This window comes from Falco cherrug, chromosome 4 (assembly GCF_023634085.1).
Source record: "Falco cherrug isolate bFalChe1 chromosome 4, bFalChe1.pri, whole genome shotgun sequence".
NCBI lineage: Eukaryota > Metazoa > Chordata > Aves > Falconiformes > Falconidae > Falco > Falco cherrug.
In genome coordinates, this window is record NC_073700.1 from 43,247,217 (window position 1) to 43,259,908 (window position 12,692).

A 12,692-nucleotide genomic window follows, 5' to 3' on the forward strand; every position below is an offset into this window, starting at 1 on the left:
AAAATGTCTAAAAGGAGAAGAAAATGTTTTGTTACCTGTATGGCTCTTGGCAACTTCTTGCTTTCATTGCAGAGCATGTTCAGCAGATGTCAGTGAGTTAACCTCAGCAGGCCACTGTTTGAAATTGTGCTTTAAAGTTCTGCTAGATGCATTGTCTTCCGATATAGTTCAGAGCAACCCAACATGGCAGTCCAGAAATCCATTTAATTGCACTCTGATATTCAATAGTATTTTCTCCACCAGAATTTTTTAAATGTCACTTACCTAATACCCAGCCCAAGTTTACTGCTGTTTGAGTACTTGCCCTTTTAGGTGTGGGTCTTAGTGACCAAAAATTTTAACCTTCTTCCAGGACTCTGCAGCATACATTCTTCTTTTATACCAAAACAAATAAAGAACATTTTTAGAATAATAAGAAAATGTTTATACAAAAATAAATGCAGAAGAGTGGGAATCCTTATAGGTTCATAGATAGGACATCTTATTGAGTATTTAAAAATTAATATCAGATTCCTTCTCATCTCAGACAGAACTGTATCTAGTAAAAATGCCAAACTAGGGATAATAGCTTTACAATGGCTATGTTCCTGGAAGCTGCTTCTTCCTTACCTGTGTACTTCAATTTTTTCTTTCTGCACCTTCTTTCTTATCCCCACCGCTGCCTCCCCACCCCCCACCATTTTGACCATCTCTGGATGACATTTTCTTTCAGTCCTCTCTAGCTGTTTGCGCTGGGGTTCACTGCAGACACTCCAAACTCCTATCTTCCCTTTTTCATATTACTGGTCTCTTCAAATATTCCTTTTTTTTTTTTTTTTCCTGTTTTGGACTAATATGCATTTCCCCTGCTCTTAAAATATTAAAGTATTGTCCTTTTAGATATAAGTTAGCTAAAAGTACTGTATATTAGTTTCATTGACTGCATTCTATAAAAAGCTGTAATAAATATAGCTTTTTCCAAAGGAAGTATAAGCAAGATAAGAAATTCAGATCTGTCAAATATAAGAATAAATATCCACCTATATTAAACATACTCAGGAAGTTGTGAATAGGAGTATTTACTGTGTGAGTCATTTCAGTTTGTGATTTACTAGAGCTATTCTCTGTGAAGGTTTTCTTCTGAATATGATCTTGATACTGAAGGTGTGTGTGTTCTTTGTCAGGAGTGAGCGGCACAGAGTACAACGTAGAGTGAAAATAGAAATGATGTTTAACTTATCTATGACATAGCAGCAGGATTTCCCCTTCTCTACAGCATGTTTCCCGCTGCTTTTTCCAATAATTTTAACTACTGGATAAGGGTTGTTCCTCTGGGACATTTTCCCAAACTAATCAAGCTCAGTGCTGATGAGTTATGTTTTTCTTTAATGATGCGGAATTCTTCTTTGATTACTCTTCTATTGCTCTTTAATCTTTTATGTGTGTCATTCGTCCTGATTATCAGCAGGATTTGTTCAGGAGAGGAAGGGCCTCTGTAGTCAAGAGGAGTTTCAACCCACAACTTATAAATGCACACCTGAAAGAGTGGCCACCCAGAATTAGCACCACGTAGCATACCCTCCATGTCTCACTGACAAGCCGTTTTGGCTGAATGGCTGCAGGGTTGTTCAGGTAGCCACCTGGCTGAAGACCTTGCATGGGACACAGGATCTGTGTGCATGAGGCATAATGGAATCTAAATTACTTCCTGTTGCAAAATAGGTGAGTGGCATGAGTTGTGATGGGCTCAGCACTAAAGCATTGCAGCAATATATTTATGAATAATCTTGGTAATAGAGCTTGAATGAAATGCTCTGTCCTGTAACAGTGAATAAATTTCCTTCTTCCTACACTTAACATATAAGTGCGTGATCCACCTTTGAACCTTGATATTTGTTGCTAAATGCAGACTGTATCTCTAGCTGTTGCCAGTTCCTGTAATTTCTATTGCAGCATTGAAGTAGCCTGTCAGGGAATGACGCAAGAAGGACAATACTATCTTCTGCCACTTTTCATCACACTGAGTCAGTACCACAGAGGATATGTTTTTTTCCAGTCTAGCTTTCTTTGGTCAGAAAACAAACCCTTGTTCCATTACTGATGAGTTCTGGTGCTTAGGTCCAGATTTTCCTCTCTCCAGCTAATGAACATATAGATCTCCAGAAATACGTAAGGGTTAACTGGAAATGGTAAATGGAACAGGGAATTTTAATAGGAAGGAAGTGAAATGTAAGTCAAATGTAAACTACTTTTGAAATTAGTGAAGGTGGCATTTATTCAAAATGCTTGGACTTTGAAGCACACTGGATAGAATCATTCAATGAGGTATGAATCTTGGATATGGGCTGAAAATAGCTGAGTCTGGAGAAAGCAAGGTTTGAGTTCTAGTTACAGACTTCAGCATAGAATCTGTAGCTTAGAAGCTTCCATCAAAAAGAATTTCAGCTCTGCCCCAGTCAGACTAGGCTGCAGAATACTGGGATACGTTCTGTTACTTTCTATGTTGTGCTTACCTCCTGAACAGGGCGTACAAATTCTCATCATATCAGTATTTTGCAATGAGATTATTGCTTAAAGGAGAGTTCCATGTGTCTGGATGTGCTTCATACTCCCCACGGATTTTGAGGAAAACCAATATTTCTATTAGTCAGTGCTTGCAATGATCATCACAGTTCTAGAAAGCTGCCAGCTGAGGTGACTTTAGAGTCCTGTGTTTTGGAGAAAATGACACAGAGATGCTTGCTTAGTTTACTGAGTTTTAATGGAGCTATTTTGGGACCTGGAACTCCTGCTCATCAGCCACGTATTTCTGGGCTAAATGATTCTTTCACTAGATTTTTTTTCAATTAAGCTATGCTGTCTCTAATGGATTGTGGGCATTGTAGAATAATCCTGGTTTGAATGAAAAGACACCCAACTAAGTGACTTACTGCTTCATATATCTCTAGCTTTATGAGTATTTCTGATATCAGATCATACAATCAGTCTACACATAGGCTAAAAAGAAGTTTGCTCTTTTTTACTCTTGTTCTCAAGCCTATTGCCTGAACCCTCTCCCACCTCCTTGGCAAAGGTGAGTTGAAGTGGCTATACTCTCCCTGGATATACCTGGAATACAGCCTTGTTTCTCTAGACTTACAGAAACCTTGCTACAGTAGTAAAGACACTTGTGAGTCAGATTTAGCCTGCAGGACACTTGCTTCTGATCTGTCATTTTTTCCCATAGAAGACATTGAAAGCCCAGTAAAAGAGCAGATATTACCTGGGCAGCCCAGCAACCCCGTAACAGGAGATAAACTGAGATCCAGGGTCTTGTGGCTGCCAAAGGGAAGGAGAGGGGGAGGGAAGGAAGGAAGGAAATGTAGGCCAGCTAGTGTGGTCATAGCTGCTGCTCTTTGAGAGCTGGTATCTCCCAGCAGCAGTGCCAACGTGATGAGGGTATCTGCTTGCACAGAAAGGAGCTGTGAGCAGCAAGGAGTTGGGACAAAGCCAGCTGTAGTTCTCTGGAATGGAGGGAGACCAGGCTGGGGATGTGTGGAGGAAGAAATCTTAAAATCCAGGCTGGCTGACACAGCTGCTCACTGATCCTTCATGTAGGCAACAAAGAGGGTTATAAAGACATCACTAAGCAGCTGCAGCACAGCTTTCATGCACCCTCAGTTGGACCATTCCCACAGAACATGACTGTGCTGTATAGGGAAAAGAAAGCCCGTGCACCGCTTCTCTTACAAGAGCAGTATGTATTTTTCCCTTACTTATCAGCCCTACAGACTGAGGGGCTGTGACAAGAGACACAACTGTGTCTACAGTCTGCAGCCAAGCTCTCATCAGGCCGTGCGTTTGTTGACAAGTGAATCCTTCCGTGCAGTCCTGAAATATCCCAATTAGGGACAAGTTTCACTGGGGGACCCTCCTTGTACACTAAGTTTTCTTTAGGACTCTTTACAGTAGGGGTTCTTGAACAAGAGCATTCTTTAGCTTGGGAATGATAGTGAAGATTTGGGGATGTCTGTCATCATGGAAGGCAGCCTCTTGGCCAAACTTCACACTTGTAAATTTTGACTGGTATTGCTCTTTGTATTTTAGCTCTCTGCTTATAAACTCAGATTTCCTCTACACAACAGCAGAAGCCTCTGAGGGTAAAAAAGGGAAAGTTACAACAGTTTCCTATTAGAAATCTTTCAAGATTAACCAAAATAGCTTAATTATAAACTGTGTTGTGGCAGTGTTAAAAATCAGTTATTCATCCTAAAAGAGGTGAGTCGTTTAAAGGAAAGCTTTGGATCTTCTACAGATTAAAACTCCCATCTTCAGCTACTGTTCCTGCTCTTGATAGTTCATTTTGTGATTATAACAGATAAGGCAAGTGAAACCTAAGGAAACAGTCCACATATGTTGATAATGGTGAAAAAAAATATTTAGTGGGGTGACTTTTGTCGTATGGACAGGGGTGCAGTAATGTGCATGTATGTCTCCTGTGGACAGAGCAGAGGGGCAACTAGTTGCATTTATATTGTGGTACCACAATACACTGCAAAGCCATCAGCCTATTTGTAGCATAAAATATATATGTAACATTTCAAAAAGCAGATGAGCTAAATTTTCTTTTTTAGAAAAAGGCCCAAGACAAACCAAATGCAACAATTGCCTTTGCTGCAGTCCTTTGCCCAAAACCCCCTCCCCCCATCCCTGTCACTGTAGTTCTAAGAACATGCCACTTTCAGCTTTTCCATGTGTCACTTATACTGTGAACTCCTTAGAAGTTTTATACATAAATCAGCTTCTCTGCAATACTAACAGAAACCTGACTTGTCTCTGAGATCATTTGATATTTCAGATAATTTGAATTATGAGAACTATCAGCTGTAGCACATTCACTTTCAGTGCTCAGTTCTTTGAGTTCATGCTGTCTATTTCCAGGGAAGGATCAGGCCACCCATCTGCACAGCTCCGGTTGCATCACAGAGACTGCCCTGAATCTTCAGTGGGTGAGGTTCTGGCCCTATCTACTGAGAAAATTTAGTAAATTATATCCAGAATTTTGCAATGCCAACTCTTCCTCACAAACCTAACACTTCTTGGGGGGGAGGCAGGGTGGTTTCCTGAGGCCTCTCATGTATCTGTCATGATGACAAGTTTCGTAAAAGAGAAGTAGAATTACTATAACCCATTTACAAGCTTGTTAATAGCAAAACAGAAACTGAAATTACACATGCTGTTCTGCTAAAGAGGGGTTTGAGGTTATTGTTTTAATTCAGTGGCCATTTGACAGGAATGAAATCCACTGACTTGTCAGATCTTGGTTTATTTAGATTTCTAAGGTGAGGTAATTTTAAGAAAAAACAAAACCTACTGAGTTTTCTTAGCCATACATGATATGTTGATCTAACCCCCATGTTGATCTAAACCAATGTTACAAGTAAAGAGAAATGCCAGAAAAATGCAGGTACTTTACTGGAAACTCTTTATCCAAGGGCTATTTCTGCTGCATAGGCTCCAAGCAGCTGCTGCACAGTATGACGTGATTATCTGAAAGGCTGTACCTTGGAGTAAAAGGAAAGCTATTGATTTTCATTTTAAAGAGTTACTGAAACCTAGGAGGAAAGGGAGTTGAGGGATTGTTAAGTTCCAGGTAAAGTAAAACAGAGATAATGACAACTGCAAAGAAGGCAAGTGGATGAGCAGCCAAAATGTCTGGCTGCCTTTAAAGCTGCATAATTCTGTACCAGCAAACTTCGGGGAAACAGTCAGGTTTGTTTTCCAGGAAGAGATAATAATGTAGAAACCTCTTTCTTGTGGCTTTCTTTAATCACATGGAAGGATGGTGTTAAAAGCCAAATGCACACAGAGAGACGCTCCCTTTGAACTACAAAAGCACAATGCATCCCAGGCCCAGTTCACTAAACTGGTGCTTTACTGAAAGTTGCAGACACCTCTCATGTTGAGCTGACCTCCTGTATCTCTTTTAAAAACAACTGGTTTAGCAGCCTTTGCTGTTACAGTTTTGTCAAGACAATTAAACTGTGCAGTGCTCGAACTGACATCGATGTGCATGTGCCACGCCGCATGTTTCTCTTCAAACATTTTTGAGAGTATTTGGCAATAGGTGTGCAAATCCAGTGAAAATATTTTTATTAGTAGTTTAGTCACTTCTCCAGAACTGTGCCTGAGAACATTTTGCTGCCATACCATAGTATCCTATTTCATTTCAGATTTGTAGATGACTTCTTGCTTCTAGTACAAACTGAGCTGTCATTTTTTGCAAATGTATGGGCACAAATAAATCCTTATCTTACACCCCTTCGGTGTTTCCTGGGAGGGCCGAGTTGTTTAGTGCTGTGTGCACTGCATCTGGAGCACCTTTGGAAAGTCCAGATATACCAAGTTCTGCTATAAGCAGAAACACAGAGACCATCTATGAACCTAGCAGGGACCTTTGTGTCACAGAAATACATTGCTGCTCAGCAGAACGGTGAAAAAGTTCACTTGCCCTGCCCCAGCCCTACAAGGGCTGTTATGTTGCACTGAGGTGAGGCAAGACCGTACTGTGACAGAGCAGTTGCTTTGCTAAATTAGAGCTAACGAGGAACCAGTTACAGTCCCTTTTGTTCCCCCTCTGGCCCTCATCAAATTTATGCTGTATTCTCCAACCTGGAGTAACAGAAGCACAGCAGATTTGGGCACCCAGCCTCAGCCCACAGCTCCCCACTGCTGCCCTCCCTGGGGAAGAATGTCCTGGGTCAGATGCTAACCACTGCCCCGAGAGGTTCCTCTCACAGGTGCTACTCTCTTACCTCGGGTTCATTCCAAACGCTGAGAAAGCTGAAGTTTTTTGGTTTTGTTTTTTTTTTAAAGTATCCTGCAGCAAGACAAAAGGACTTGACAGCTCCTGTGCAAGAAAGTAAGACCATACTGGCCTAAAGCCTGCTCTTCTCAGGGAGTTACCAACAGGCAGATTACAACAATCGTTTTCCAAATTATAGTAACCAACTGCATTTTCTGTGAAGATGGTCTTGGATTCCAATAAATAAAAAAAGTTAGTGTTTTTTCCCTCCCTCCTTTTTTCTTCTTCCTTCCCATTTTTCTAAGAACTCACTATTGTCTTGTATGCTTGCTTTGAACCAGTGACCGTGTACAAGTCATCCCAGTGAAGCCTTGTGGTACTCCCTGCATGCACTTGCTGTTGGCCAAAAGGCTTCAGTTCTTCATGCACTCAGAAGACTCTACTGTTTCTTCTATTCTGAGGTCTAAATCGCCACAGATCATTGGAAACTTTCTGTCCATTGCCAGTGGCCTTTGGATCAGGTGCTCAAGCTTTTACTCAGCTGAAGCCTTTCCCCTGAAGAGAACTTTTCTGGAAAGCTAACATCTGATGGCCCTACCCATGAACTCACAAATTAAATCTGACCTGATGCAAATCTAACGAGGCAAATAAAATAGGCTGATTTTCTCTAACCACTCAATTTTTTTTCTGTTCAAAAGAGGTTTCTTATGTTTTATCAAGAAATCAAATCCTTTTGAGATCTCTTTTGAAATCAGTTTTGTCATGACTTTCTGCAGCAGCTTAATTAGGAATTTTGGCTAAAAACATCTGAGGAAAACAGAGACCTTGATTCTATCTTGCTTGCTGATGCAGTTCACTGCAAATCTGAAATTCTGAAATGCTTTTGGATTAGTTAGTGGCATGTTTTTTCTCTTGGTCAGTCTTCTATTTTACTCCTTAAATATTCAGCCTTAATTACAACTCTCTTGGTTTGGTTTTGGGTTGGTTTTTTTCCAGTGAAATCTAAATTTAGCATTTAAATGTTTAACTTATCCTTCCTAGAGAATTAATGGAGAGAAAGTTTTGCACTCAACTCTTTCTTCAGCAGGCTTTTCAAATCGGTAAGGCTATTCTCTTTTTGTGACAGAAGCAGCAAAGTCAGTCATGGTACATGTTTGTTTCAATCCTCCCTGCCACATTGTTAACAGAGTCTGATTTCTCTCAGCTATTGGGTACATGCTTTCAGTTCAGCATTTTATTTCCACTATGATTCTGCCAAACTCAACAGCAGACTCCTGCAATAGCTGTTCGGTGCCTCTGGTCTAGATTGAGAAGTTTATCTTTTATTGATGTTCTGCATGACTGATACGCCAGACCTGGTAAGCAAACAGGAACTGGTACATCCTAGAAGCTGTCCTTTTTCTCTAATACATAAGGGTGTTTCTTAGTTACAACAGTGTGAAGGTTAACACAAATAACAGAACAACTGGTAATCCTAAAATCTGAAAAATTCTAATCTGTCCCAGCCACGTAGTCCTGCTGCTGTTTTACACTGGTTCTGACATTTCTTGGATTTTTTTTAGCCATTTTAGCTCCTTAATTACATGACAGGATATTTTTTTTCCCAATGCGCTATGAGAGGACACATTTTGATCTAGAGCAACTCAAAGAAAGGTTATCCTGGCCACACTGCTGAGGGTCAAGCTAGATGGTACCTGAAGGACTTAGTCCTTTAACACTTCCCTGTGGGGGCTATGTAAACAGTATGGATGAACTTGTCTTTTCAGAGTGTCTTTTACCTGCTTATCAGTTTCAGTTTGGAGGATCAACCACTCAGCACAATATATGCATTACAGGAATGTACTGAAGGTGCTGTAGTGTTTACATAACTCTAGGAGGGAAGTGGAAAGAATTATCTGCTACAGGTAGAAAGAGGAGCAAAATCTGCAGTGTATTAATGGTTAAAGGAATTATCTTATAGCTCCTTGGATGAAATGAGACCCTTTTCACCGTCCATGAGTAAAATGCATTTGCCCTACCACGTAAGGACTTCACAGTATAACAAATCACTGTTTTAAGGAAAATCATGGAAATTTCACATAGCAACATCGTAATGGGTGAATGGGTACCACTTTCCCAGTGCTAAATGTTTCCATCATTACTTTCAGACAGCTCCAGCAATCTCTGCTTTGGTTCTCATTTACCTGAGTATATTCCCATTGCCTCACCAGATATGGGAAGAGTCATCAGCCCATCACACGTCTGTGTGTGCCTACCTACACCACACCCACCTCCTCTCTTTGGCTTTCTCCCAGTCACTGGCAGCATGTGTTTCAGCTGATACGGGTGCCTGGGACTCCTGCTAGCAGAAGTTATGTCCGTGGCAGGTAGATCGAAGCTTGCCAACCAGTAGCTGCGTGGCTGTATTTAGACCATTACCAAGCCAAAAGTACTTGCTTGCTGAGAGCCAGAGTAGGTTGGCTCAGAGACAGCTGCTCCTGTACCACATAACTTCTTACAGGTGCCAGTATAAGAGACAGGGGGAGGAAGTCTACCTACCTCTGTCGTGTACCTCTAGCAGGTCTGTACTTGCCCTCTCCTCTTCTGAAACAATTTTGTAACTACAATTTTGGAAATTCCACAGGAGGAAATGCACAGATAGGAAAATGCCACAATAGTTTCCTTGTAGATTTCTCCTCAGGAAATCCCCCACTCCTTACTTACAGGTGAGAGCATAGCCCCCTTCACCTCCACATTTTCCAGCTTTTTGAGGGTGAGGGAACCAGGATGGCCACACTTGTCACTCTGTCCTTCCTCTGTCTTGCTTACTTGCAGCCTGTTTGCAATGCAACTGTTTTACAAGACTTCTGAAGCCAGCAGAGGGTTTTTTTAAAGGGGTTTCCCATGCCACAGAGTGTGAGTACAGGTGAACTCCTTAAGTGTCATTGGGGTAGGGAGAAGATGAAGGATGGAGAAGGAGAGGGAATGGTTTGTGACACGATTTCCCTGTGTTGTCTCTGTAAAAAGTTCTCTGCAAAGCCCTGCTTGTTAGTGTAGAGCAACTGAGCCCTTTCCATAGGAGCTGGTAGCTAGGTATTGGTCAAAAATCCTATTAGAATTATAGGCCATTAGTGGAATATAACACACAAATTTCTCAGATTTCCTCTTCCTCCATTGACAAGACAGAACAATAGCCTTAATGGGATAAGGTGTCCTCCCCGTACATCAAATTGACATTGAGGAAGGGCCTTGCCAGAGGGCTGCTCTGTGCTAGCTGAAGAGACGTGTTGGGAGCATGTCTGTGTGATCCACAGCAGATCAGGTCATTTGGCTGTGCAGTATCAGGAGCAATGTATGAGGCCACAGAGCAGAAATAAGTCTACATGGAACAGCGTAAATGCATGATGTATTTCGGGGGGGGGGGGGGACACCAACTACGGAGAACTGAAAAGAAGGGGCCTTATCCTCAGAATGGGAGGCTTAATACGTCTGTCTTAAGTCATACAGCAAAGCAGCCATCCAAATGACCGTATCTAAGCTCAAAGTTCCTTATGCATTAGGGAAGGTGTACATGAACTGAAGAATTAAAGGATTACAGTTATGTGAGTAAGCACCTTCTGTGAAATACAGGAACAGAAGAAGGGAAGAAAAAACCCTCAGTAACACTAACAAAAGCACATTCAAACACCACTATTCCCAGACAAATCAGCTTTCCAAGAGAATGAATAATCAGATGTGAAAATCCTGAATGAGATACGACTATGGCTTGTAGCCATGTCCTTTGGGATTTTCAAAATAAAACAAAGAGCAAAATCCTGAAATGAAACCTCAGTGTTACTCATATCACGTGCCCAAAAGCAGAGCAGTCTCTAAACATCTGAGCACTGGGAAGCTGCTGAAGTGCAAGAGCAACCAAATTCAAGTTTGTTGTGGATGGGGTGACAAATAGAAGGCTAACATCCTGATCTGCAGTCTGATTCTCCTAAATAAGGTCATACACTTTCTGTCTGTGTGCGAACCCCAGAGCTGGCAGGGAAGCACTTCTGACATCCTTGTGCTCTCAACACCTGAACTTCCCGTCAGCTACCAGCATCCTGTTTCTGTTACAGTCAGATCTGATTAGCACAGGCCAGATGGCATTATTTGATGAGCCAGTATACAGTGAGTAAGCCTTTCTACAGAAATCAAGGCTCTTGACTAGTCCTAGGAGGGAGAATACCCGTTGTGCCAGCCTGATACATGCACATTCTAGTCCTGCTTTTGTTGCCGCTACAATCAATAGCAAAACTCCCAGCTTCAGTAGAGATTCGTGGAAGTATTCAGTTCTTGAAAAGTTTTCCTTTTCATACTTTTCATACTCATGGAAGATGGTTGCCTTAGGTATATGGATGGTCTTGCCCTTTCACTGCATTTCACAAACAAACATGAGAGTCCTGAGGTGGTGGTTATATTTACCAAGAGAAAAAAAAAAAAACAAACCACACCCACCCACCCCAATAGTCTAGTAGCCAGAGCACTTGCTTTCAAACAGATTCAGTGCTGGGAGAGGATTTGGTTTAAGTCCTTGTTGCCTCCCTCAGAGGCGAAGGTCCTGCACTACGCAGGCTTTTGTGGAGGAGGGAAAGGCACCTTGGTCTGTGGGACGGCTATACAAACATCTCTCTGGGCTGAGCAGAAGAGTAGGCGAGGTCCGCAACCTGCTGCTTCAATTGTTCCCTGCACCTGAGAAATCCTCTGATTTAGTCATTGCTCCAGAATTATTTCTGGATTTTAGTTATTCACTGTTAAATCCTTATTCCTTCTCCTATGCACACTTAGATCTCCAGGTGCTTAATTCCTTTTCCTAGACTTGCTCCTGCTTGATCAGCTTCATTTCCTAAAGTGGCTGAAGCAGAGGTCACAGCCTGGAGTATTTCCAAAGCAGGACTACTGCTTGCAAGTCTAGGCTCCAACTTGATCATGCGAGGATATTTCTTTATTTAAGCTTACAGTAAAATTAATAAAACTGGACCAGATCTGGAATATTGACTGACTCATCCTCCTCAAACTTCTGAATACTGGACTATACAGAGCAGAAACCCTGAATTGTTTTGTAAAGCAGAAACTGAGTTCAGTGATGATTGTTCCCCTCCTCCACCATTAAGTGGATAGATGGTGTTCCCCTCCTCCATCATCAATAACAGTAATTGTTGTTTGATGATGCTCTTCTCACCTTCTCAGCCTTTAATTTCCTGGAGGATCACATCTGACCAGCAGATGTAGAGGACTGTGACTGTGAGGTATATTCTGTAACTGCAGTGGTTCTGGTGTCGTTGTTTTATAGTAAAATGTGTCGTTTGTTGTACACCGTGAACAAAACAGGCCACTGGCTGTTCTGTTTACATTTGTCAGCATAATTTCTCTTTAAAATTATATCAACAGCAAACAGCATTACCAGTTGTAATTTAGCTGCTTTAGTAGTCACCAAGAGGAGATAATGTTTATGCCAGCTTTTTCATGGCAGGTCAATTATTTTGTTAGCACAGGCAACAGTATATTTGTATTGTGCAACTTTTCCTAGGAACTGCACTGCGCTGGAAGACAGGATGTCATGGGAAGCAGGATGGACTTGAATTAAAAGGAAGGGGTTTGTTTTTCTTGTGTTTGGATGCCAGTGCCTGTTGAGCTAGAGTGACATACTGTACAATCTGTGCTTCTTATTGTGCAACTAAGCACAAGGAAGACCTGCAAGAGATTAAAGTAAAAGCAAGCAGACTGTAGTTACTCTTATTTTGAGTTTAGTTTCTTTTCCCTTAATTTGTTTTGGCATGGTGACAGGTGGTCTCCACAGGTCAAACCTCTAGATTCTGAAACAGTCTTGCAAGGTGCTGTTTTACAAAACTTTGTGAGCTGCAGTTGGCCAAAGCTGTCCTAATCTAAATGTATAAGTGGCCACCTAACCCAATGGACA